A 26,242-nucleotide genomic window follows, 5' to 3' on the forward strand; every position below is an offset into this window, starting at 1 on the left:
AAAATTTGCTTAACAGATACACGGATTAGGAGTGATGGCTTTCTATGTTGAATACTGTCTAAAAATGCAAACAAAGTTTTAAAAAAGTCAACAGCACAGAAGGAACACAGCTTAAAAAAGACAAAAAGCATGTATTTAACTTTTCTTTTAAGCCAAAGGAAAAATGCTAAAATTTAACATGTGAGAAAAGAAATGTATTACTTATTTCTGTTTTTCCTTGTTTGGAAAGTATAATTGAATCATCTTACATAAATATTACATCAATTTTCACTTTCATCAGCGATGCATAAATGTCTTCAGCCCACCTTCTCAAAAGCCAAAAATGCCAAAGAATTAAATTTCAAATGGTATCTATTTATAATAGCGGCATTGCATGCTTCCTATACCTTGATGCAACAAGTGTTTATAGTAAGGAAGTAATTATGAGTATCACAAATATTTCATAAGTTTAGTTATAGCAGTTTCCAATAATACTGTTAAACTCACAATAAACTGGAAACATTCTACATTTTAAATGATTGGTTATTGATCCATTATGATATAATTACATAGTTAAATATTATATGTTCTTATCTAGTAGTAATATTTGTTAAGGGAAATATATAATAAAAGTAATTAAAATTAAAACATGTACATTATTTCATTTTAATAAAAGAAAAAATATTTAAATGAAATGCCTAGAAAATTATGTGTTAAAATACCACATAGCCATCAGAGAATCTGAGGTTTTCTTCCCCTATTTGTATTGTGTTTAACAACAAATCTAGGTTCTTTAATGCAATCAATTGCAAGTGGAAAAGGACTTAACCTAACAGCATTTTGTGAGAAAAGGTACCAGAACTTGCAGCTCACTGCACACTCGATTTTCAATAAGTTCAAAATTATTTATTGAATGTCTTCTATATTCCATGTGCCAGAGAGATGAAGTGGAGAACAAAACAACCTCTTGCCACAGGGAGTACACATTTTAAGAAGACAAACTGCACATTCATAAGATGATTCTATAGCAGATGCTAATAGATTCAGGAGAAAAATGAAGCCACCCAAGAGAGGAAGGAAGCTGGGAAGCATGGAGGAGAGGACACTGGGACAAAATGAAGTGAGCACAGAGCCACATGAGGACAGAGCTCTCCTGACAGACAGAACGGCAAGTGCAAAGCTGCTGAGAAAACAACAAATTATCAATATGGCTGCTAGACAAAGAACAAAGAAGATTTTTGGTCCAGTATCAGAATACAAGGGATTAACAGTGCTGTACATGCTTCCTGGTGACATTGCCTTTAGGGTACTGTGTTCAGTGCAGTCCTTGGTTTCACATTTTAACGGGGAACCCTGAAGACGTGGAGTGAGTCTCCCAGAAAGTATTGAGGATAACAGAGGGCCTAGCAGGATGCTACTGAAGACTATAGGAAAGCTAGTTGCTTAGCTGAGGAAAAGGAAGACCCACTACAGACAAGCTGTCAGGAATTTTAGCATGATTGTATTGTTTAGCTTCAAAGAGCAAGACTAAAATGGATATTACAGAATAAAATGCAGCCACGTACAAAAAAAGGGAGTATAGTGGTAAGTTGGTCCCAGGAGTAGTAAACGGTTGGACATCACTTGTCATGGGTTCTACAGGATCCCGATTGTCATACTTTTACAGATGACATAGCACTTGGTCCAGACTAATGAAAGCTTACCGGAGTGTTTAGTCATTCCGAATGGCTACCATTCTGGTAGATACCATTACTGGACTTTTACCTTGTAGGCTTATACAACGGCACCGATAACATGGCAGGGTTCACCCTAAGAAAGTATCTACATTTAAAGCTCTGAGAACCTCGCTGGCACAGGCTTGAGACTCCCTGTGGGTAAGGTCACTTGTGGCTGGGGCCGGAAGAGGAAGGTGGCAACTGCCCTCTCAGCAGGTGTGGAGTGTGGAAATAGAGGCATCTGTCTTCTAATTCAGTAGCAGATTGGGTTATTTAATAAGTGCTTAAGTGAGCAAATGATGGTTCTATTTTGATAGGTGTTAATCAAAGCTATTGTCACAGAAGCAGAGTCTTTTGCTACAATCTGTTCTTTGATAAATGTGCAAAATACATCATGGGGACCTTTCCTCTAGTATTAACGTTGCCTGGAGTATAAAGTGTGAATTAAAGTATAAGAGTGATTTTTTTAAAAACTATTTTAACAATCATACCTACAGTCTCCAAAATAAACTCTTGTTTTACAATTATTTTCAAAACAATGCAAACATTTTGTAACCTGATGCACAAGATTCTCTATTTGGCTCCTTCCAAACGACTATATCCTCATCATTCATATTGCTCAGAACTCAAGATAAAATAGGGCCTTTATAACTGAGTGTTGAGTGAAAAACAAAAGGTTGAGAAAATTAGTCAGGTCATACATTATCCCAATGGCATTGTGATGGTTCAGAACATTTCAAAATTCTGCTTTAGAATTTAGGTTCAATAAATTTGTTTAGATTTCCTTTAAAGGTTGCATAATTTAATCCGTTAATCTTCTATTTTTTAATAGCCAAAAATATAGTAATTACACTTTAAAATTAAAAAAACAGAATTAGTTTAAAATGAGAATCCTTAATTCCCTCTGGGATGGCAGAGGAAAAACATCTGTACATAAAATATGTCATACCAGAGTTTTTATCTCTGCTTTGGTGTGGCTCTCTTTATCTCCTACCTGTGTCATTACTGCCCCAAAGTGACAGGGTCAAGCAACCATGGACTGAACCCTCTGAAACTCTGAAGCAAAATAAACCTTTCTTCCTTTTAAGTAGATTTTCTCAGGGGCTTTTGTTACAGCAATGTCTTTCTAACTACTTATAGTTAAGATTTTTAACTCTTTGACATGAACTTCAGGACTCCTCATGTCTTGAGCCTGAGTTCTATCTCATTTTTCCCACTCTTCCATCTTGTTAACTTCTCCTTTCTCACCCCACAAATCTAACAGACTATTCACCTTATTGCTTCATAAATTGCTCCAGCACTTGATGACTGGCTGAGTCCTTCTCCCGAGACCCTGCATCATTCAGTGAGCATCTGACCATCCAATCAGTATCAGTTCAAATGCCATGGAACACCTGGCCTCCACTTTATGTTAATTACTTATTTGGGTACCTTTCTGGACTTGGAGCTGTTTCCCTCTCCTTAGAACTTAGTCCATTTTCTGGAAATAATAGGCTTGTTGAATGAATTTGAAGGTTATTCCAAAGAATGAACTCATTTCTGCAAAGGCACATTCAGAAAATAAAAATCTGTTTAGCCAGTGGGACTAAATCACTTTTTAAAGGCAAACATATGTAGATGAAGATGATGTAATTTGAGGTTGCATCCATTACGAGTTGGTAATATCTAAGGTTTAGATTTTAACAAACCAAATCAACTACATTCCTACTTTTGTCCTGAGTTTTGAAGGTAATTAGCCAGTAATTAAATGAATGAATGTGCTTTTCTTCAGCAGTGCAATTCTAACATACCTACTTGCGTCAGCATCTGACTACTGCCATCTGCCTCAGAGCACCATGAGAGATGAGATAGCCTTTTGTGCCTGGCATGAATAGTGAGTGTACTCAACACATAGTAGGTCCTTAGTACAGCTTTCTACGTTGGATCCAATATATTTCTAGAACAAAGAACAGGGAAAAGGCATCTACACTCTGAAATAAACATGAAAACTGAAGACAGATTTTCAGACCAAGGGTTGATGAGAATAGTTTATAGACTTGGCAAGAACAGCAGAGCTGAGTCAGCTTATTCTCTTGGCATGGGGACCAAGGACGCTGGCTGAAGAAATGAGGGGATGTACAAAGGGCTTCACTGGGATCTTTCTGCTATTGAATATTTCTGTTCCAAAAAAGATCTGGAGATTTCTCTCATTACTACCTGCGGAAGTGGTAGGGGATCACTCTGTCTTGTTCTCAGTCCACCTGCGTGTGAGCCAGTAAAAAAATGATCAGGATTTTTGAAAATCATTTTAACAGCTGAGTCTGGTGGATTGATGGTAGAGGCTGGCACTGTGTTGAGAATTCTGAGACTTCATCTAGGATAAATGGTAATGACAGCTATTACCAGTTATATAAGTGAAGCAGGAGGAATATATATTTTATGTATTCATACTTCTTGAACTAAGTAATACAAACAAAAATTGCCAAAATAATTCAGCTAAAGAAATAATTTCTAGTCATTTTTACGCATGATAATAAATTCTATATTTCTAATAGTTATGAGTTTAATAAGATAAAAAGAATGAAAAGACTAGATTATATACTATACTAAGAAGGAGAAAAATAAATTTACTTTTTTTTGGTTTTGTATCAAGGATCAAACTCAGGATCTGGTGCTTTCCAGGCAGGTGTTTGTGCTGCTGAGCTAAATTTCTGGCCCCTAAAGTTACTATTTCTACAACTACATATGCCCAGAATTATCTTAGGCCCTATAAATTCTTTATTCCTATTTAATCAGTTAGAACAGTGAGGGTGAAAAAGAAACTTTTCTAAAGTCTCAAAATTTTAAGTGGACTGTCTTTAAGGTTTGGTTGTGGCCTTTTATATCATTAAATGACCATCTGCCTTCCACTCTGTCATGTTGAGACCTAGCAGAAACATATGCATGCACACAAATACACATATCTTTGAGTACATTCAAATATACATATGTACATCGAAAATATAGCTATGTCAAAAACATGACTTAGAAAAATCATAAAGTGAATAACAAAAGTCTCACCCAGATCAGCATTCTAAAGTTGTTTCCTTTACTCACAGGTTGCTTGGATTTTAATTCAGATACTACTGACTCCTAATGTACTTGCTTCCTAACAACCAGTTCATCCGACCTTTATGGAGTATCTGAAACCATCTAGAAAATTTTAAATGGAGCAGGAAATACAGATGACAGATAATCAATAAAGAAGGCAGAAGAAAAGTGTGCCATCTGACTTCCCATTACAATAATTACAATAATAAGAGTGATTTCTTATTGAGGAATGATAGAATTAGTACAGTCTGTCAAACAGGCAGAAACATGTTTAACTCATCTAAACATAACATTTTATACTGTAAGACACAAGCATTTCACAAACTCAACAATAGCTGGAGAAGCTTTTGGGGTTAAGAACCCGAGTCCACTACTAAACGATGCTGTTTTCAACACGGCTCTTCCATCCATCATTCATGATGAAAGGCCACACTTAGCCAGAACTTCAGACAATTCCATGTGCTCCCTCTCCTGTGTCTGACAGAAAGAAAAATTTTCCTACTAACAGCTTAAAATTACGAATGGGTTTGAAGGTCTGTGTCACTGTCACTGTCACTTGGTAGATGGCTGGGTTCCTGTGGACCTGCAGTGTCGAGAGTTATCTCACTAGGAAGGAAGCAAATAATGAGGGCTGTAGTCTCATGGGATGCAGAAGGCAGCCCCAGGAAGGCAGCAATGCTGTGGTGAAGGTTGTTCCGTTAGGAGCAGGCCATATGTCTTCCTTCTTCAATTTGTGCATCCATTTTTTCTCTATCCTTGTTGTTTTGTTCACCTTGCCACCCTGAGAGTCACTTGTAGAATCTATAATACAGAGAAATCACAAGAGATCTAATCTTAGAGGTGAAAAATCAACTTCAGGGTAATATTGAGTGTTGTAACAGGACGAAATGACTCTCTCTGCATTGCATAATTAAAATATGATTCCAGAAAAGAGATACTCACTGGCCTGCAGTTTATTCATCTTGTATCACAAGCTAACTTTGTTTTCTCAAAGTAACAGGTAACAGCTTTCTAAAATAGGAACAATTGAGAACAAGAGCATTCTTCTCACTCTCTGTAGAAGGGTAAAAACCCTCAAAGAATGTCTTTCTTTTACTCTTCTGCTTTCTGTACCAGGCTGAACATTTTCCACTCTCCAAGTATAACTCCATGCATCAGCAGCACACTGGCTTTTATATATGGCTGACTTTCTCTGGTCCTGTCTTATCTTTCCTTCGTGATCCTTCAACAATGACGTTTTAGTCCTTTTCTGCTTTTCCTTGGCCCACCCCTTCCCTTATGAAATAACATACAGAAGGATGCACAGCATGACCAGAAAATGACTCACCGAGCCAAATAACCTGCCCCTGGAAAATCACTGAGCCTTGCCAAATGAATACAGGCATCCACTCCTAAGATGCCACAGCAAAACTCAGGGGCTTTTCAGGCTACAGGATCTGAAAATGTCCCATGATGTTTTGGTCATGGGCTCTAAGCTTTCAGCCCAAGAGGTGAACAGACTGCAAAGTCTTATGAACTCCTTTATATTATATGCGAGGTTTATGCATATTTATATGTTCACTTCTGTGATGGATAATATATAATTTATCCAAGCATTTTGGTAGCCTCTCATCAAGCTTTTATTTCTGCATTCATTTGTTCATTTTAACTAATGTTAATTATATCTTATTCACTATACTAGATGCCAAAGTGATCAAAAGGATGTGATAAAAACTAAATCAGACATAATACATACAACTTAGAGATGAGTGAAGAAAGAAGACAGGCATAAAACAAAAAAGACATTCAATAGTGTCACAACTCAATCATTGTAACAGGGAACCACAGAGTTCTTTGATAACAAGAACAGAATATTTTAAGAGAGAAATCTACACTATTAGCCATATTATCAACTTAAACTATCTATCACTGCAAGAGTTTATTAGCCTTCATCAGAAGTAATTTCAATAATGCTGTATCTGAAACAACTATAAAACTTATCAGAAGCCAAATAAACTACTTTTCATTGTAAGTTACTCAGACTTGCATGATGACAGCTAAGCATGAGGTATGGATAACAATCAATTCATATTGAAGTTGTGCCAACCTGTATAGGAAAGACTTCTTCAGATGATTAAATAAATAAACTATTTAGTACCTCAAACTATCCTGGGAGGAAATTTGGACAATTTTTAAACTTTAGGGTTCATTACCCATATGTATGTATGTATGTATGTATGTATGTATGTATGTATGTATATATATGTGTATATATATATATACATAACAAGTCAACAAGTAAATATAGGAGAAAATTTTAAGTAACAAAACTTTAAGTTACTTGATCAACTCATTTAATCCACTAATGTATGAGGCAGGTACTATTATTGTTACATTTTATACAAGCTAGAACTGAAGCACGTAAAATTTGGTGGGTTTCCCCAGATCCTATAGTTAGTAAGTGGTAAAGGCAATTTTTGAAGTAAGGAAATTTGTCCCAGTTTCCATGATTTGAATCTCCATAGTATACTGCTTCAAATGCAATTACTGAATACTGACATAAGCAAAATTCTAGGTTGGTGAACTGAAGGGATGGAAGATAGGAAGGCTAAGAATATGCAGGGAGAGACGATAAGGATTAAACTGTGCATGAAAATGTCATCTGTTAAACTGGAAAATGAAAAGTAGATGATGCCCCAAATTGGAGGAATAAAGTAACTGAACATGCTATTTGGAGCCTTGGATGATAACAACAAAATGATTAGCTGAAAAAGAAATTTACTACTGTTAGTAATGGTGAAGTAAAGTAGAAGGTCACAGGAAACTATTGTTCATACCCAATTCTGTAGAGCTACTTGACTCTTCAAACTCCAGATATATTTAGCATTGATAAAAATGATCATTGAAGAAGAAACAAGTGGTAAAACTTTGCTGTCTCCGATAGCTAGGAAGTTCTCACCTGGGGCCTCACAGTTTCTTTGGGAATGATGATGCTGTAACTGATACAGTGTAGCGGAGAGAACATGGCAGTCAAATTCCAGCCTGGTTCTGCCCGTCTAACACTGTGACCTGGGCCATTTCCCTTCTCTCCCTGGTCTCAGCTTTATCGTTCACAGAGGACACAGCAAGAGAAAATCTCTGGGTTTTTTTACCTAGTATATTTTATAAGATCCAGCACACATACAGAGAGAGAGAGAGAAAGAGAGAGAGAGAGAGAGAGAGAGAGAGAGAGAGAAGCCACCCTGAGGAGATCAAAGGGAAACGAGATATTAGAATTCGAGGCACAGGTGGAAATTTGCAGCAGTGTCCCCTAGAACTGATACATCCTTCTTCACCAGCCTCTTTCCCTAAACTCTCCAAGGCCTCTCTCCAAGTACAATACAAAATATCATTCCCATTATAGTTCTAGTTTTATACTTACAATGAGTACTCTCACATATAGGTATTATTTTTATCACAATGGTCTGAACAAGTTATCATTAATATTCTTAAAATGAGGAAAATTGAGCTCAGATAAAACTTTTAAATACTCTAGAGTGAATGGTGAGTTATTGAAATAAATGGACATAAAGGAGATGGCTCTGACAAAATCAAGTTGATTATCATTTCACATCAGCCCAAGGTGAGAAGGCAAGCTCAGCTTGAGGAAAATATTTCACCCATCCTGGTTACTTGGTCTTGTGCCAACAAAGTGTGGCCTTCAAAGTGACTTCACTCATTGATATTTCAGGCAGTTTGGAGAGAGAAAAAGCAGGTCTGGAGCAAGTGGCTCAAAGTAGGTGACACAGAAGCTGCACCAGTCTCTGGCGATTAAATTATGCTGGTAGATTATATAATACATTGCCCTTCTTGCTATAGTATTGAAGACATATTCTCAAACCTGATGCCTACAAGAATCCCGAGAATCCACATACAAGTGTGAAATAGGCTTCGTTCTAGGTAAAAGTCTGTATCATTATTTAATAAGTTTTCATGACTTACTGTGTAATGTGCCTTCTTCTGATGTGCAGGAAAAATGGTTAAGCATTGCAGGGAAAGCAATATTCCAGGAAGCAGAAGGGCAAGCACAAAGGCTGTGAGAAGAGGCATCCAGGAATGACCAAATGACACTGAGAAGTCAGTGCAGGGCAAATAATATTAGGCAAGAGTTGATATGGGAAGAGTTAAAGGAACACATCACTTGAAGCTAAATGTGCTAAAGGCTTTCATTTTTAATTTTTCACAGGTGAAAGTCTTTTAGTCAGAGAGATATGATAAAATTCATCCTTTAAATTTTGGTTTCCATACAAAAAGAGAGGCCAGAGAAGAGGCCATCACAATGGTCCACTGACAATACCAACTCCCATGAAGAGGGTACCATGGAACAGAGAGATGGAGTTCATGATGGTGGGCAATCTCTAAAGATTGCTAAAACAATGGATGAGGAACAGAAGAAAATCATCAAAGAGGACTCCAATATCGGGAGCTTGAGCAATTGGATGAATGCTCAACCCTTTAGATACAGAGAGCCTTGGAGACTGTGGCGAGTCAGAGTGCGCAGCTCGTCTGAAGGAACAGCTATTATTAGCTCAGAAAGAGGAAGATTACATTCTCTGTGATGATCATCCCTGCTGTTTCAAAGGACTTTACAACATACCTCCTTTTCTATATCATAAGCTTCAATATGATGTTGATAAGACCACAGACTTATTTAATGAAAATTTCCCAATTAAATGTCTGTCATTGGTGTCATTTAATTGAAATGGAGAAAGCTATTTCCAATGGTTTACATTTGAGAGATGAAGAATGACTTCAGTAGGACGGAGATACCCTCTGCCAGTTGGTTTCACTCCCCCCTTTCTCAAGTCTAAACTTGATGCCCTAATCCTTCCTGTTGACTTCAGGCTGAAGCTCTAGAGCCTTGGCTCTCCTCCCAGAAGAGAACGGCAGATCATCTGGTCTTCTTCCCTGGTGCCCCAGAAGACTTTAAGGAAACATTTTAGTTGTGGAACCAGGTGTATAAAATCTATCGTTGGTGGAATTTAACAATTTAAGCAAGGCAGCATTTGATGTAAATGTCTATATCCCCAAATCCACTCTCTCCACATTTTACTTCTAAATTTCAGCTAGAAATGGATGCTTCAGAGATGGTACCCATGAAATTATAATAAGTCCTAGTATCATTACCTTAATGGCATATTTTAAATACATAATTATCATTTTGCTAAGTTTATCCTGAAGAAAACATAATATGTCAGCAAATGTTTAGAGGATCTAAAACCATTCAACTAATTTGAAATAGGCCTTTGAAAGCAAAACTGGTCCACTTCCTTATTTTTTGCATTGGAATGATGATTAAAACATCTTTACTCTTAAGTGATTGAACTCATGCTGACTGTAGCAGGTGTAGGTGAAATAAAATAAACACAAAGAAAACGTATGGTTGTTGACTGAACCCTTTGACATTACATTTATACACTTTGCCAACCTAATTCAATATCTGTGGCTATGTAAAATGAATAGTCAAAACTGTATTTAAATTAAAAGCTTCAAATTGTGAATTATGAGTCTGATCATAGAAATATTATTAAGTTGATTTTTCTTCTACATAAAGCTTACTTCTACATGACCCAATTCCAGAAAGCATCAAAATTTATGATTTTATTTTATTTTATTTAACTAGGGTCATTAAAGGGACCACAAATTTGCCATTAATCATTGATTATATTCAATCAACTTTCAAGGTGACTTATGTCTTCACACTGTTTGCTACGCTACAATTTGCCAAACAGGCTTCCTGGCATGAAATGCAACATTTATTCTTAGGTAGTTGGAGAATTCAGTTCAAATTGTATGAAGTATTTATTGATTATACTTTCTAATTTTTTTCTCTTAAAGACCCAGAGTCTACTGATTACAGGTGTGTTTAGATTTCTCATTCTTGAGAATGAGAGGTTTTTGTTGATTTCCAAGATGACAATTAATTCTATGAATGACTCTCAACCTAGTTTATTTGTTTGAATCACTCCTTGTAAAGAAAATTTTAAATTTCTATTCTGATTCAGTACAGTGTATTTTACATCATGCTATTTCTTGTTAACAAAGGGAACAGCCTAAAAGGAGGCTGTCATTCAGCTTAACATTTCCTGCACTCTGTGCCTGATTCATAGTAGATACTTCCTCCCTGCACAGGGTTTTCATTACAGTCCATGAGTGAGATTGTGTAAGGTGACCCTTAGCATCCATTCTCATTTCTTTTTATATTCTTTCCAAACTGCATTAAAGGAGTGCAAAGCTAAAACCAATAAGTTCCAGATTCCTCTGTGCATATGGTTGTGAGTGCATTGGAGTTTCTCTAAGAGGAGATAGGCATGCAAGATCTGGAAGCTGGAGAAAGAGTAAAGTGTTTGTATCTTGACTGATGGCAGTGGAAAAGTCAGCTCTACAGATGTGAGAACATGTATCAGCTGAATTCTGTTCACTAGAGCCTGATCTTTTACTTTGAGCATCAGAAAATAATTATAGGTCATAGATACAGAAGCATAAGAACAAAACCTAAAATCCTAACTTCTTCTCTCCCATTTTCAATAGTTGTGTATACTATTAATCCTTTTGTATACATTTCATTCTCCAGTAAAATTCCCTCTTTGGTTTCCCTGTAATTGTGACACGACCATACTATTGTCTTTCCCCAGAACTTCCTCCTCAGCTAAGCACTCTTTCACAGAAAACTCATATTTTTTCTTTATGGTTCGTATTTTTCTGTTTGTACTTGTATATCTCTATAATAGTGTACTTACTTCACACAGAATTTATCAAGGTCTATCTGACGTCATTGCTTACCACCTATTAAGGTGGTTTTTGTTTATATATTTGATTTTCTTGAAAAACTATAAGGTGTTCCAAAACAAAAAACACATTTTAGTTATATTTGTATTTCCAACACTTTATAAAATTACAAATTTACAGTTTATGCTAGAAAGGTATTAGAACACATCACCCCAAAATACGTTAATGTGACATAACAATTATTTTGAGCTGAGAGCAACTGAGAAGTAAACATAAGAAAAATTTCCCTGCTCTCCCCTTATTTCTCTCTAAAAAAAAAAAACAAGGGTTCAAACTTATAATGTTTTTTTCCCTCTGTGTGTACCAGGCAGACCAATACAACTCCCAATGCTTATGATGTCAAAGATGATGCCAAAGCACACCACACTTTACTGACTAGCCCTTATTCTCCACCACTCCCTCCATGTGTTCCCCTGGCCACGAGAAACTCTGAAGGATGCGAAGTCCTTTTCCTTTGTTTTGTCACTTCAGTAAATTGTACTGCATATTTGTTAAGAAGCAACACTAATTTAAGTTCAAAACCCTCCTGTGTATTACTCATCTCAGGGTCTCTGTGTGCATGTATGTTGTACATATTAATAAACTTCTCTTTTCTCTTGTCTGTCTGCTAATTTGCAAGGATTTCTTTGTGAATCTAAGATGGGCAAAGCAAAAATAATTGTTTCCCTTCCCCAACATATCCAATAGTTATGCATTAATTTGAATCTAAATCATTTGGTTTCTTTCTACCTCCTATTTACCTTTGTACCTTCTACAGTATCTGACACTCAGCTAACAATCAATAAACATTTGTTACATTGAATTTTTAAATAACTACTATCATTCTCATTTCCTTGAAGAATCATTCCAAATACTCAAAATTTGAAGGTTAGAAAAATCAGTATCACATGGAGTGGATTTCAAAGTTGGCAAGCCTACTGCAAACAGTGGAATAGCAGGTACAGAATTAGGGTTTTAGGAACTGTTTTGCACTTAGAGAACTATAGTTACCTGGTACCACTGGAGTACGAGGGTGAGAACACAAAGAGAGGCAGGATGGCAGGATGTACTCCCTAGTCTTGAGCTCCTTTAAGTCACCGTAAGTAATGCATGAGCTATTACTCGGATTGTGCTAAGAATTGGTTTTCCAAGAGATCACTGCACAGGCTCCACAGTTCACTCTGAGCCCATTTCTTTACCAGGACTGCTGCCAGAAGACTATGTTTTCTTGATTCTTCTCCCATGCATAACTTTTGGTGACATTTTTACTGCATAGAAAGAAGCCCCAAGACATTAAGTTTAATGAAGTTCTCTTGATATAGGGAAAATAAACATAATTCCCAACCTTTTAGATGTTAGATATGCCAAGTTTGTGCTCCCTGAAATCAAAGAATGAACTATAAGAGACAATGGAGGTTAATGGTAGGAAAATTGATTGTAAGATATAGCTCCTGAGAGGCAGGAGGGGACCCAAATGTGGGTTGTTACTGAATCTACTCCTCTGAGCATTACAGAACAAAAATTATAAGATGGGTACAACAAGGTCAAATTAGAATCAACCAACAAAATCAAATACAGCTGCTTAGTTAATATTGATCCAATAGTACCAAGGGCATATGGATGATTATCACTAACTTTGGCTGATTACCTATAGTTTCATTCTTACCTTTAGTCTTAGTCTTAGCCTTAGCAGTTTTAGTGGATGGGGAAGATGGCATACCCTTAGTAAAATAATTATTCTTTAAATGGGAAATCTCAAAAGGGAATAATCTCAAGCTTTTGTTTTTCCCTTAGGGAAGTATGCAAATCTGGCCATTGTGATTTTAATCTTCTTCAAGGAGGCCTCCAGCCACAGTTTTGATGTGTTTTCATCTTCTGCACTGACTCTCTTGAGGACCCAGGCCTATCTGACTTAGCTGTCTATAATATTGCCCCCTCTGAAAAGATACCCTGACTACTATGAGAGGGCAGGAAGTAATGGCCACTTCAGCTATTTTTGGCTAAAGGGGTTTGTAGTTGCATTTGGCAATCAGAGTTACTTTCCAGAGAGCCAGCCTAAAGGCCCTCAGTAGATATCAGGCATTCTCATCTTGGATAGGCATATAGCTTTATGTTTGGGGGAGACAAGGCCAACTGACAGTTACATATGCACGAGCCAAATAATAAAATCAACAAGACAATTATTAATATACTCTGCAGTTTTCTCCACCAAGAAGAACCTTCCACAAAGAAGGTAAAGAGAATGTGGTGTATTCAGAAATCCTGGGTGGCTACCTTGACAAGTAATAGAGCTGTCAGGATCATGGTGTATGGTTTTTCCTCAGTTGGTCCTAGGGAAGGAAGATGATAAGGAGAGAGATTTTACCAGTTGTAAATTTCCAGAATGGAATATAAGATTTCCCTTTTCTTTAAGGGTGAGCTTCTGTTAGCTGTTACATAGTTCGCTGGAATTTAGCCAGCAAGGTGATATTTCTTAGCAAGCCATCTGTTTCTCCATCATTAATGAGAAAAGGGTGTACATAAGGCATTTCTAAAGGACTGAGGCCTAGAATTTCAGGTGCATTTCTTACTTTGGTAGAAGCTAAAGGTAGCGAGTAAGGCCACTGTAGGTGGATTTCCTGGGCTGTTTTGCAAAGATATCTTAATAGAATCTTACTCATTTTCTCTATGTTTCTTGATTATTGTGACCTCCATGCATAATGAAGGTAACAGAGAATGACCAGAGCCTGAGAGACACACTGTGTGACTGCTCCTTTAAGGAAAGGCCCATTATCATCACTCTATAAGCTCTTAGGAAGTCCAAATCTGAGGGTGATTTCTGAGACCAAAACCTTTATCACCTCTTGTGCTTTTTCTGTTTTAGGAGGAAAAGCCTCAACCCAGTTAGTGAAAATACCTACCCACACCAAGTATTGCAGCCCCTTATTCTTTGGCATGTGAGTAAAATTCAGCTGCTAATCTTCTCTAGGATATTTAACCATGTCTCTGAGTACCTGGCAGTGATAAGGTCTGGTAAAGAGGATTATTCTTTTGGCAGAACTCACACATCTTAACTGTCTTGTATTGTCTGAGAAAGTCCCTTCCCCATTAATAACTCTGAGGTCTCATGGAGGGTCCAGAAAACGATTTTATTTTTCTCTCTGTCCAGAAAACGATTTTATTCAAAGACTTAAGAATTCTCCATTGACTAACACTAGGAAGGAACAATTTACCATCATCTGATTGTAACCTGATTGGAGGAACTAAACCTATGGCAGAGAGGCTATTAAATATCTGACTTAGACTATTGGGGTCACCTATGATCCAGGGACCCTTCCCAGCTTGGAGGTCTGAAAGGAGGAGCTTCAAGCAGAATTCTCTTACTTGTTTTAGGGTCTTGGGCTGGGGAATGAGAGTACTGGCTTAATTCTTTCTTCCCCAAGTCTTTGGGTTCTCTTAGATATGGTAATGCCAAGCATTTTACTTCAAAACTACAAAGTTGTATATTAGAAGTAAAAAACTTATAACTTCTGCCTGGTAGAAAATGCAGCAGGATATTGGTGCCTTGGCTGGAGAGGTCTTCTGAAAGTGTACGTAACAGTACGTTGTCTACATAATGCAGGACTGTGACTTGGGAAAATTCAAAACAGGCCAAGCCATCGGAAAGCACTTGTCCAAAAAGATGAGACTGTCTCTGAGTCCTTGAGGAAGCATAGTCCAACTTAATTGAAAGGCCTGATTGTGAGGATTTTCAAAGACAAAAAGAAACTAGAAATCTGTATGCAAAGGAATACAAAACAAAAAAGGAATCTTTTAAATTCAATACTGAAAACCAACCAACATCTTCTGGGATCTTCTGGGATCTGGATTTGGTTAGGTACTACCAGGTGGATTGGCACTACTGCCTCATTTCCCAGTCTAAGATTCTAAACCAACCTCAACTCTCCACTGGGTTTTTGATTTCCCAAGACTGAAGTATTGATATGCTGTTTCAGGGTCTGTGTAAAACCTGTGTACCCTTAAATTGTCAATTATTGGCAATGGTCCTCTTTTCTTTTTTAACTTCAGGCCTTAGAGAGCTTTGTTTTTAGTGAGAAAAACTGGTGTAGTCTTTATGATGTATTTATATAAGAGTAGCTCTTACTGTTCTTCCTATTTTACCTGTAGTGCCCATACTTCAGAATTTATTTCTGATTCCTCCCTCCAAGAAGGAGGAGCATACTTGACCAAATGCATGTATACTACAGTGAAGCAGGAAAATGCACGCGAATCCTGACAGCACCAACAAAACACAGAGTTTAGGAATAAAACACAGTTTATTCTGCCATGGTCTCCGAGAGACTGACATCTCCTTGAGAGCCCTGAACAAAGCTTTATTTCTACTTTTATACTATTTCTTTTCTACAGGGCAATTTTTTGCTGGAAATCAGTATGAAGCGGGGGTTACAGAAGCAAAGCAGTGATTAAGAGGGTGAACAGTGATCAAGGAAAAGAGGAGAACACAGTGGAGCTTTCCAAGTCTGCTGTGCTCTGAGGACAGTACATCACAGCTGCACTGGTAAATAGCGAGGGTCATAAACATCCATTTCCTCAGGGAGGTTAGCTGCACAGTTAACCCACAGCTGCCTGGAGGAGGTGGCTGGAGGTGGCTTCATCTCTCATTCTTCCCTTAGTGGCTCTGTTGAAGAGCCTCGCATTTCACGTCAACTTTCCTCACCGTGTTCTATCTGATCAATACTCACGTTAACATAGTCTTCCTTAGACTGATATCCTCTAGCCCACAAAATACAGGAAGTTGTTCTTCACTCTATGGTAGTTCCTATCACAGAGTTTAAGTCCCACATTGCCACCAGTAACAGACAGGGAATAATCAAGCAGATCCCCATGATAGTAAGGAATTCTACCTTAATTTAAAAACCATCCAAAGTTGAGAACCAACTCCAAACACTTGTGGATTCCATCCCTTCCAGTTCTGAACTGGCACATGGGCTATCTCTTGCATCCTCTTGGTGATTTCTTCTGTTACTCATCCTTAATCATCTGCTTGAAGGCATCAATTGATTAAGTTGAACTTCCTGTAAATTTCTCCTTCTTCAGCTAACTGTAATATAGAGCTAGTGTATTGTGATATACTGTATTGCACACTTTTGTCTGTTGGTTATCTAAGAGACTCAGCACGCAAGCAGCTTCATTGGTTATAATTTCTATAACAGATTGTAGTCTAATTATTCTATTTAACATAAAATGGGAGTTTGATATCCCTGCATCCCATTCTCAGCCCACATGATTGGCCCACAGTATTGGATTATTCTCTTTGGTGCCCACTTATCAACTTTCCAATTACCTGTGGTTATACTGCTTTTTACAGGAATGAGCATACACAGGGCAGTTCTGCAATTCCCCTTGGCATAAGGGCAGGAGTAAGGACAGTTTGATCATGCCCAGGACACAACTTTCTGCTCCATTTGCTGGGAGTTGAGCATAGATTCTCTTCCCACATATCTAACACAACCCCTTAGGAGCTGATCAATGATAGGAGACAGTTACGTTGTCCCCTCTGGGGCTCAAGTCTGAGAACTGGGCTTCAGGTTTGTCTCCCCACCATTCTGTATTCCCTTTAGCCTCATTATAGCATCTCTGTACCAGGCAAGTCAGTTATCCTACCTGGACCTGGAGTCTTTTTCCCTTTTAAGTGATCCAGTGTCTCCTAATGATACTGCTTTTTATGTCCCATTTTTAAAAAGGGGTTGTTTTCCTGTAGAGACGGCCATGTAACCCTGCTTTTACCACGTTTCTCCAACTTGAGAGCTTCATGACTGGCTGGGTCCTATTCCCTGGTACACTAGGACTATTGGTCTCCCATCAAAGTGCCCCACACTCCTGGCATGAGATGGTATTTAGAGAATTTGCTAGTTTCTGCTAGCCCCATGAAGAGGTTTCAGGTCACAGTGTAGATTTCCAGCAAGAGTTGATCATTTCCGTATAAACAGAATGGAAAACCTGGAAGCTAGACATGGCTGGGGCATACGTATGTCTCTTGATATAAACTTCCATCCTTGGGTCCCAGTGCCAACTATCTATTCAAATCCTGAGATTTGCCTTCTGTTTATCCTGGGTCCTGAGGATCTAGAATACTAAGAATGGTTGGATCACATGCCCTGAGGGTTCAAGAGGGTGGAGTGTTAGTCTCTTTAGGGGGATCCTGATTGCCAGGCAACCTGCCCTACATTTGACCAGCATACACAGCCAAACTTGCCTATGCTGCCGCACCAACTCCCTTCCCATGAACATATATAATCTTCATTATAACTGCAGTCTCTTTCACATCCTAGGTCTCCACATTCTACAAGAGGAAATTTATTTTCTGTTGCATTAGAAGACTATAGCTTATTTCAGTGGCAGAATTAATGGCTTCATAGTCATCAAAATATAGGATTACTGGGTCTCTGAGTTTTGCTTCCATAGTTCTGTTTATCAAGTGTCCAAGCCACTTTTTCCTCTTTCCCCACATTATCTCCCATCAAAACACAGCCTGAAGTTCAAACACCCACATGGTTTTCATCGCTGTTTTGAAGCAGAGAGATGCAGTACCATCTTTAGGCTTACAGATTTTGTAAACTATTAGGTTATGGGCACAGGTTCCAGTGATTTCCCCCATACAGATATAGTAAGTGCAAAAGAGCAGAACTGTCATAACTGAGTTCCCCATTTGAGAGACATGAAGGCAGGGGGCACAATTATCGGTCACCTCTACTGGCTCTGCCTCCAGATATGTTATTCATGGCAGATAAATGATGAAGATATCTAGTATAGGCAGCTGATACCAGTGAAACACCCCACCCACAAAAGGAAAATGAGAACTAACTGACACCTTTTACCACATTTCCCGTCAGCTAGAGCATTTTTAGCAAGGAAATTATAAAAAGGTTAGAGACCCAAGTGTGGTTAGAGACCAGGGGCAACAGCTCATTGCAAACAATTTCAAAGGGAAGTGTCCTGAGAATGGCACTCTCAGGCTTATGTTGTGCACAGACTGATCATCCTCCAGTGTAACTGGAGTGGGGCCAGTGTCCCTCAGCTGCATTCCCCAGGTCATGGTCAGTGTTCTTCAGTACAATGAGGGTATTCTCCAGGTCAAAATGATTTTAATGTCATAGTAAGGATCCCTAGAGCAGCTCCATTCTGGAATTGCTGCCATGTTCACTCAAATGTGGTTAATCCATATGGAAATTCTCTCCACTTGCACTGCCATAGGAGTAGACTAATAACTGTCTGTGACCCCTTCTGTCTTGATTTGAGACTTTTCTGATACCAATATTTTATTTAGATTAAGGCTCTGAGACAGAAGTAGTGTAAGACAATAGTTATAGTCTGGGAGCTCTATCTATGTTCAAACATATATCTTTTTGGAGACCTTTCTCAGATCACTTACTTGTTTTTCTAGGAAACATTCTCCCCCTACTACTACTGAATAAGACAGTCCTTAAGGATGGGAGGAGGTCTGGCATACAAAATCTCATAAGGGAACCAGCATATGTTCTTATTAGGAGTACACTGAGTCCAGAGGAGTATTATGGGCAAGGCAAGGCTTTTATACAGATGAGTCCTATTTCTTTGCAAAGTTTTCCTATCCCTGTAGTTGGGGTCCTAAATACTTTCTCTACCATTCCCAACTTCTGGGGTTGATCACCACATGCAGATTCCAATTATTCCCAGTGATCACACCAGCTGCTGAACCACCACTAATGCCCTGAAAGTAGGTCCATTGTTAAACTCCACTTCCAAAGGGAGATCATGGCAAGGAATGATCTCCAGCAGCAGCCATCCTTGTCACTTCTTGGGCTTTTTCAGTTCAACAAGGGAAAGCTTCTACCCAGTTGGAATAGGTGCCAACACCAAGAGGTAGCAGAAACCTCCACATTTGAGCAGTTCTGTGAAATCAAGTTGAATATCTAAATGGTGCTGAGTCTACTTTTTGGACTCCGGCCAGAGTCTCCAGACTGACTTTAGGGTTGAACAAGTCGCACAGCACTGAACAATCTGTTTAATCAGAACACTCATTTTGGGAATATAGAAATACTGGGCAAGCGGAATTTCTAGTCTTTCCCTTACTACGTGGGTGATTTCATGAGTCATCTGTACCAGCCAGTGCCCCAGGAGGGCAGGCACCCCAACTCAACCATTTAGAGCTTATACCATTCATCCTGTCCCTCAGTTTCCCTTTCTTGTTCCATCCATTGAGCCTCTTCTACGTATGCACCGCTTCTCACCTGGCTCCCAGGGAACTGTGGCAAGCAGCAGAGTATCTGACTTCACACTGGAAGCCTTGGTCTCACAGTCAGCTTGTCATTGCCCAATTGCTCCTTAGAATTTTCTTTCTGGTGCCCTTTGCAATAATGACAGCAACTTCCTTGGGAGCCTAAACTGCTTCTAAGAGTGGAAGAATATCATGATTGTTTTGCCCCTTCAGGGAGCATGCCTGTTTCCCTATACAAGGTCCCAAGTGCATGCAGAGTTGGGAAGGCATACTTAGAGTCAGTGTGGATATTCAGTCTTTTTCCTTTCCTTAACTCCAGTGCTTGGGAGGGTGATTAATTCTACCTTCTGTGCTGAGGTCTCTTGTGGCAATGAGAAAGATTCTATGACTTCTGTTGGGGGTCACAATCGTGTAGCCAGCCTGCCTCCTCCCCATCTCGTCTACATGGCTGCTCCCACCCATGAAAATCTGTAAGTCAGGTGTGGGGCTAGAATAGACCTGTTCTGTGGCTTCTTCACAATCATGTTGCAGCCCTTCATGTTGGAGGAAAAAGGTGGCTGGGTTCTCCTTTTTCATTTTGGAAACTTCCACCTGAATGCAAGGATTCCTACAGAGCAAACAGGTATTGGATCAGGTACAAATTTGTGAGCCACTGGTGGCCTTTAGCGCTCATGAGTAAGCACTGCATATGGAATTCATACTCACAAATCATGGGCTAGAGTCAGCTTGTCCACCTCCTTGCTTAGGAGGGCAGTTGCAGTGAGGGCTATCCAGCAAGGGGTCCAACCCTATGCTGCTGCATTCAGTTATTTTAATAAGAAGGTTACTGGCCTGTCTCAGGAACAAGGATCTACCCTGCATCCTGACGATTGTCTTATTCTGCTTGGTCATGTAGAGAGTGAATAGCTTGCTCAGGTCAAGGAGGCTTAATTCTAGCACCTTTTGAAGTATTTAGTTTAAATCCTTGAAGGCAGTTTGTTGTTCTTTTTCCAGTTCAAAGGCTCATTTTTCTCCCACCTTTTTAAAAATTTGTTTATTTAAAGGAAAAAAAAACAGAAAAATGGTAGAAATCATATATAATTTCAGCAAAATAAGCAGTAAGAAATCATTAGTTGATAAATTACATGTTGTCCTCTTAGAAACAGTTGTTCAGGTTACAAAAGTAAAGCATACCAAGTGTACATTCAAACAGTGAGATTGCAAACAATTCTGTTCAATGATCCAACAAAAACCAAGTACTATAATTATCAATACAACACACTTAAACATACATGCAGTTATATCCCTTAGAGCACTTTCTTTTCCTCTCTTTTTTTATAATAGCAATTACACATTTTGGGTTTTATTACTACTAAATTTCTTATTACTTTTTATACTAGATACACACTGTGATATTTATAAATGTGATTCTTATTTATTTCACTAATGAGGATAGTCTCAAGATGTCTCCATTTATCTATGAAGGCTTCAAGATTATCCTTTTTACAGCTGAGTAATATTCTATTATATAAAAATACCACATCTTTTTCATCCACACTGCAGTTGATGGGCATCTTTGTTGTTTCCAAGATCTAGCTATTACAAATTGTGCTGCTATGAACATGGGTGCACATATATCACTGTGATATGACCTTTTCAGTTTTTCTGGGAAAATACACAGGATGGGATAGCTGGATTACATGCAACTCCCAATCCTAGTCTTTTGAGAATTCTTCATACTGATTTCCATAGTGGTTGCACCAGTCTACACTCCCACCAACAGTGGAGCAGTGTTCCTTTTTCCCCCGCAGCCTTGCCATCATTTGTTATCAGTTGATATCTTGATGGCAGCCATTCTTTCCAGAGTGAGATGAAATCTCAATGCTGTTTTAATTTGCATTTCTCGAATGACCAGTGATGGTGAACATCTCTTGATGTATTTATTTTCCATTTGCATATCTTCACCTGAGAACTTGTGTTCATCTCAGATGACCATTTTTGGAGCAGGTTTTTGAGTTTGGGGGCTTGATGTTTTTCAATTCTTTATATGTTCTTGATATAAGTCCAATTCTGAATGATTGTTGGCTAAAATTCTTTCCCATTCTGTGGGTTTTCTTTTCAGTCTGTTGGTGATTTCTTTTGAAGTGCAGAAGCTTTTCAATAATATCAGACCCAAGTTGTTCATTCTTTGAAGTGTTTCCCATGCAGCCTGCATTTTGTTTCTGAATTCTCTGCCTACCTCTATGTCTCCAAGACTTCTACCTACCTTGTCTTCCAGTAGATTTAGTGTTTCTGCTTTCATATTTAGATCCTTGATCCATTCACACTTTAGTTTTGTGCATGGTGATAGACATGGCTCTAGTTTCAGTCTTTGGCATGTGGAGAGCCAATTTTTCCAGCATCATTTATTAAAAAGGGTATCCTTCTTCTAATGAACATGTTTAGCCCCTTTGTCAAATATCAGGTGGCTGAGTGTTTTTGTAGTTGTGTTTGCATCTTCTAATCTGTTCCATTGATCCTCAGGTCTATTTCTTTGCCAGTACCATGTTGATTTTATCACTGTGGCTTTGGAGTATAGTTTCAAGTCAGGAATTGAGATGCCTCCTGCCTTGCCTTTGTTGCACAGAATTGCCTTTGCTATTCTATGTTTTGTATGTTTCCAAATGAATCTTAGGAATATTTTCTCTAGATCTATCAGGTATGTTAATGGTATTTTGATTGGGATTGCATTAAATCTGTATAACAGTTTTGGGAGTATCACCATTTTCACAATGTTGGTTCTTCCTAGTCAAGAGCAAGGAATATCCTTCCATTTTCTAATATCCTCTTCAATCTCATTTTCTAGTGTAATAGAATTTTCAGCATATAGGTCTTTTACATTGATTCCTAAGTAGTTAGGTTGATTCCTAAGTATTTCATTTTTTTTTAGATGCTATTGTGAAGGGTGATATTTCCATAATTTCTCTCTTGGTAAGTTTTTGTTTGTGTACAGTAATGCTATTGATTTTTGAGCATTGACTGTATCCAGCTACACTGCTGAATTTGTTTATTACTTCTAGTAGACTTTTAATGGAGTTTTGGGGTCTTCTATAATAGAATATCATATCATCTACAAATAGTGATAATTTCACTTCTTCCTTTCCAATCTTTATTTTTTTTTTTATTTCTCTCTCTTGCCTCATTGCCCTGGCTAATGTTTCCAGAACTATATTGAGTAGGAGTGGTGATAGTGGACGTCCTTGTCTTGTTCCTGATTTTAAAGTTAAAGCTTTCAGTTTTTTTCCATTTAATATAATGTTGGCTGTTGGTTGTCATAGATGGCCTTTATAAGATTGAGGTAGATACTGTTTACTCTGAGTTTCTGAAGGTTTTTTATCCTGTATAGGTGTTGGACTTTATTGAAAGCTTTTTCTGCATCTATTGAGGTGACCATGTGGTTTTTGTTATTTCCTCTGTTGATGGCGTGTATTACACTTATTGATTTGTGTATGTAAACCATCCCTGCATTCCTGGAATGAATCCTATTTGGTCATGATATATAATCTCCTTGCTGATTTGCTACATTCTATCTGCCAGTATTTTATTGAGAAATTTTGCATCAATTTTCATTAGTGAGGCTGGCCTATAGTTCTCCTTTTTGGTTGGGTCTTTCTCTGGTTTTGGTATGAGAATAATACTTGCTTCCAGGAATTAGTTAGGGGGGATTACTTGCATTTCAATTTCAGTGAAGAGTTTAAGGAATATTGGCATCAAATTTCTCTAAATTTCTTGTAGAATTCAGCCATGTATCCATCAGGATCTGGACTTTTCTTTGTTGGTAAGTTTTTAATTACATTTTCCATTGCAATAACTGATATTGGGTTATTCAAAGATTGCTATATCTTCTTGGTTGAGCTGTGGTAGTTCATATGTTTCTAGAAATCTGTCCATTTTCTCTGTGTTTTCCAGTCTATGTGAGTAGAGATTGTCAAAGTAGATATTCATGGTCTTTTGAATTTCCATGGGATCTGTTGTAATTTCCCCCCTTTCAGTCCTTATTGTGTGAAATTGGGTTTTTTTCCTTCTTTATAAGGTTGGCTAGAGGTTTTTTAGTTTTTTTTATTCTCTCAAAAAAACAAGCTTTTGATACATTAATTCTTTATATTGTTTTTTAATTTCAGTTGCATTGATTTCTGCTCTGATCTTTACAATTTCCTGTCTTTTATGCTTTGGGTTTAACTTTCTCTTCTTTTTCTAGAAGCTTGTGATGAAGCATTAGGTTCTTTGTGCTCATTCTGTTTTCTTGATATGACATTGCTTTGATATGATGTCTTGATATGACATTGATTTATTGCTATAGATTTCCCTCTTAAGACCACTTTCATTGCATCCCATAGATTACATTTTTGTTGCTTGTGGGTACTTTTCTCTCATCTTTGTAGCTTCATTGAGGGGTTTTGCTAAAAAAGCATAGTTGGGAATCCATATTCTACAAAACCCTGAGGCATTCAAGAACCGTGATTGTCTTCATGTCTTGGGTTTGGCCATATTCTATATCACCACTTTCTGCAATGCCCCTAACTTTATTTCTCTTTTGCACAGACAGAATTCCAAGCATTTGAGCCTTGTGAGGCACAACTGTCCCGTGTGTGTGTGTGTGTGTGTGTGTGTGTGTGTGTGTGTGTGGTGAGGCACTTTATAATGTATTCCTTCTGGCACAGGTGTCTGAGTAGGTCCTCCATGACTTTCTTGCATCCTTCTCTGATTTTATGTTCTAGAAAGAGACCATCAACATACTGTAATAAAGTGCATCCCAGGGTTTGTTCAAGGAAATAGCAAAAGTCTTGTACTAATGCGTCTCCAAAAATGATCAAGCTGTTTTTAAAAGCTTGTGGCAGCCAAGTCCAGGTGAGTTGGTTGTATTGTCCAGTACTGACTGACTTCCACAGGAAACAAAAGAGAGGCTGGCTCTCAGAGGCAAGCATATGTAGAAAAAGTCATCTTTTAAATCTGAAGCTGGCAACAGTCATAGTAGAGTATAAGGATTTGGAAAGGTGAGCTTCATGGTCACTGTGGTCTCATCAAACACTCAGAGATCTTGAAATGGGCAATAGTCTCCAATATTTTCTTTCCTTACTGGAAGGAAATGTTCCAGGATGACTGGCAAAGAACAAGGATCCTATAGGTTTGTATTCTGTCTTGGTTACTTTTTTCTCATTGTTGTGACAAAATACCTGATGCCCAAAATTAGGGAGAGGAACATTTATTTGGCTTGTAGTTTTCTGGAGGTTTCACTCATTCAGTTGGCTTCAAGGCAGGGAGGCATGGCTGAGGGGCAACTGTTCATGGCAGCTGCAAACAGCAAGAGCAAAAAGGGCAAAAGAGGAAAAAACATGCCTTCTTCCTTCCCTTATATAAATAGTGGCTCCACCCCTGGGAAGGTGCAGCACGCACAACATCAATCCCAGAGTTAGAACACAAACCAATCACAAACACTAGATTCAGCCATCTCCAAGACTGCATGAAGTTTGGGGGGCCACCCAGACACAAACCCTAACATAGTCTAAGTATGCATGAATTTCCTTCTAACTTAACACTTGCCTTGAATTATTCCTTGGCTGAGGACTGATCTGTGGCAAGGTTGGATGGGACTTGGCAAGTCCCTGGCTCTCTCAGGGGCCTTTTGAATCAGCCTGTCATAAGTCTTCATTTCTCTCTCAAGGGACAGTCAGGATTATGATCAGTCATGACTGATCATAGTGGCAGTTCCAGTTGCATCTGTCCATCCTGAAGTCAACTTTTGCCCTGAAGTTGGCCAGCAAATCTGAATGCAACAGAGGGCATGCGCAGGAGCTGATACATCACTGTGTAGCCTCCTATGTTACAAACTCACGTCTGACAAAAAGCTTGGGCTGTAGATCAATTCATGGTCCCTTTGGTATTATCAATCTGTTGGTCTGCGAACAGATGGAAGATGTCACAACCGAGTAGTTCACTCCATGTCTATCAGGAACTTTATTGGCTTGTCCTCCACCTTCGCAGAGCCGATGGGTGCTGTGGGGGATCAGGAACTTGGTCCCTCCATATTCTCAAAGAGAGACTTTCCTCCTTCTGTGTAAGTGGAGCAAGCCACCTTTGATGGCTCACTCACCCATCCTCTCTTTAGCTTTAGGCATTTGTGCTTGTAAGGGCCATTTTTCTTGCAATAGACATGCTGCTCCTTCTCCAGGAGTGGGCATGGCTTGCCGTGCAGTTCTTTTCCCTCTTTTGGCTTCCTTTATGTGTGCCTGGGTTCTCTTCCAGTCTTCTTGCCAAGGCCTTGGTCGTGAGGTTGGCCTTTTCTTCACCTCTCGTTTAGCTTCCCTGCATTCCTCCACAGCTTGGTTGACAAACACTTTGTTAGTGACTTCTAAAAGATGAGCCTTGAAGCTTTCCAGCTTTTTGAGCCTTCAACAAATGTTCCAGGCACTCTGCCTTACAAAAGTCATGTTGATCTCCC

At 38.6% G+C, this 26,242-nt stretch overlaps 1 long non-coding RNA gene across 1 annotated transcript in view; it reads right to left on the bottom strand.

The window, feature by feature from the left end:
• Window positions 1–720: 720 nt before the first annotated feature.
• The window catches only part of LOC134474091 (uncharacterized), a 73,250-nt gene continuing 47,728 nt past the window's right edge, over window positions 721–26,242 (bottom strand). Inside the window, exon 3 of the long non-coding RNA XR_010044695.1 lies at window positions 721–5,564. This is a non-coding gene — a long non-coding RNA (uncharacterized LOC134474091). The remainder of the gene's footprint in view (window positions 5,565–26,242) is intronic.

Source organism: Cavia porcellus, unplaced genomic scaffold, assembly GCF_034190915.1.
Source record: "Cavia porcellus strain 051 isolate PalLab524CR breed Dunkin Hartley unplaced genomic scaffold, mCavPor4.1 scaffold_30, whole genome shotgun sequence".
Lineage (NCBI taxonomy): Eukaryota > Metazoa > Chordata > Mammalia > Rodentia > Caviidae > Cavia > Cavia porcellus.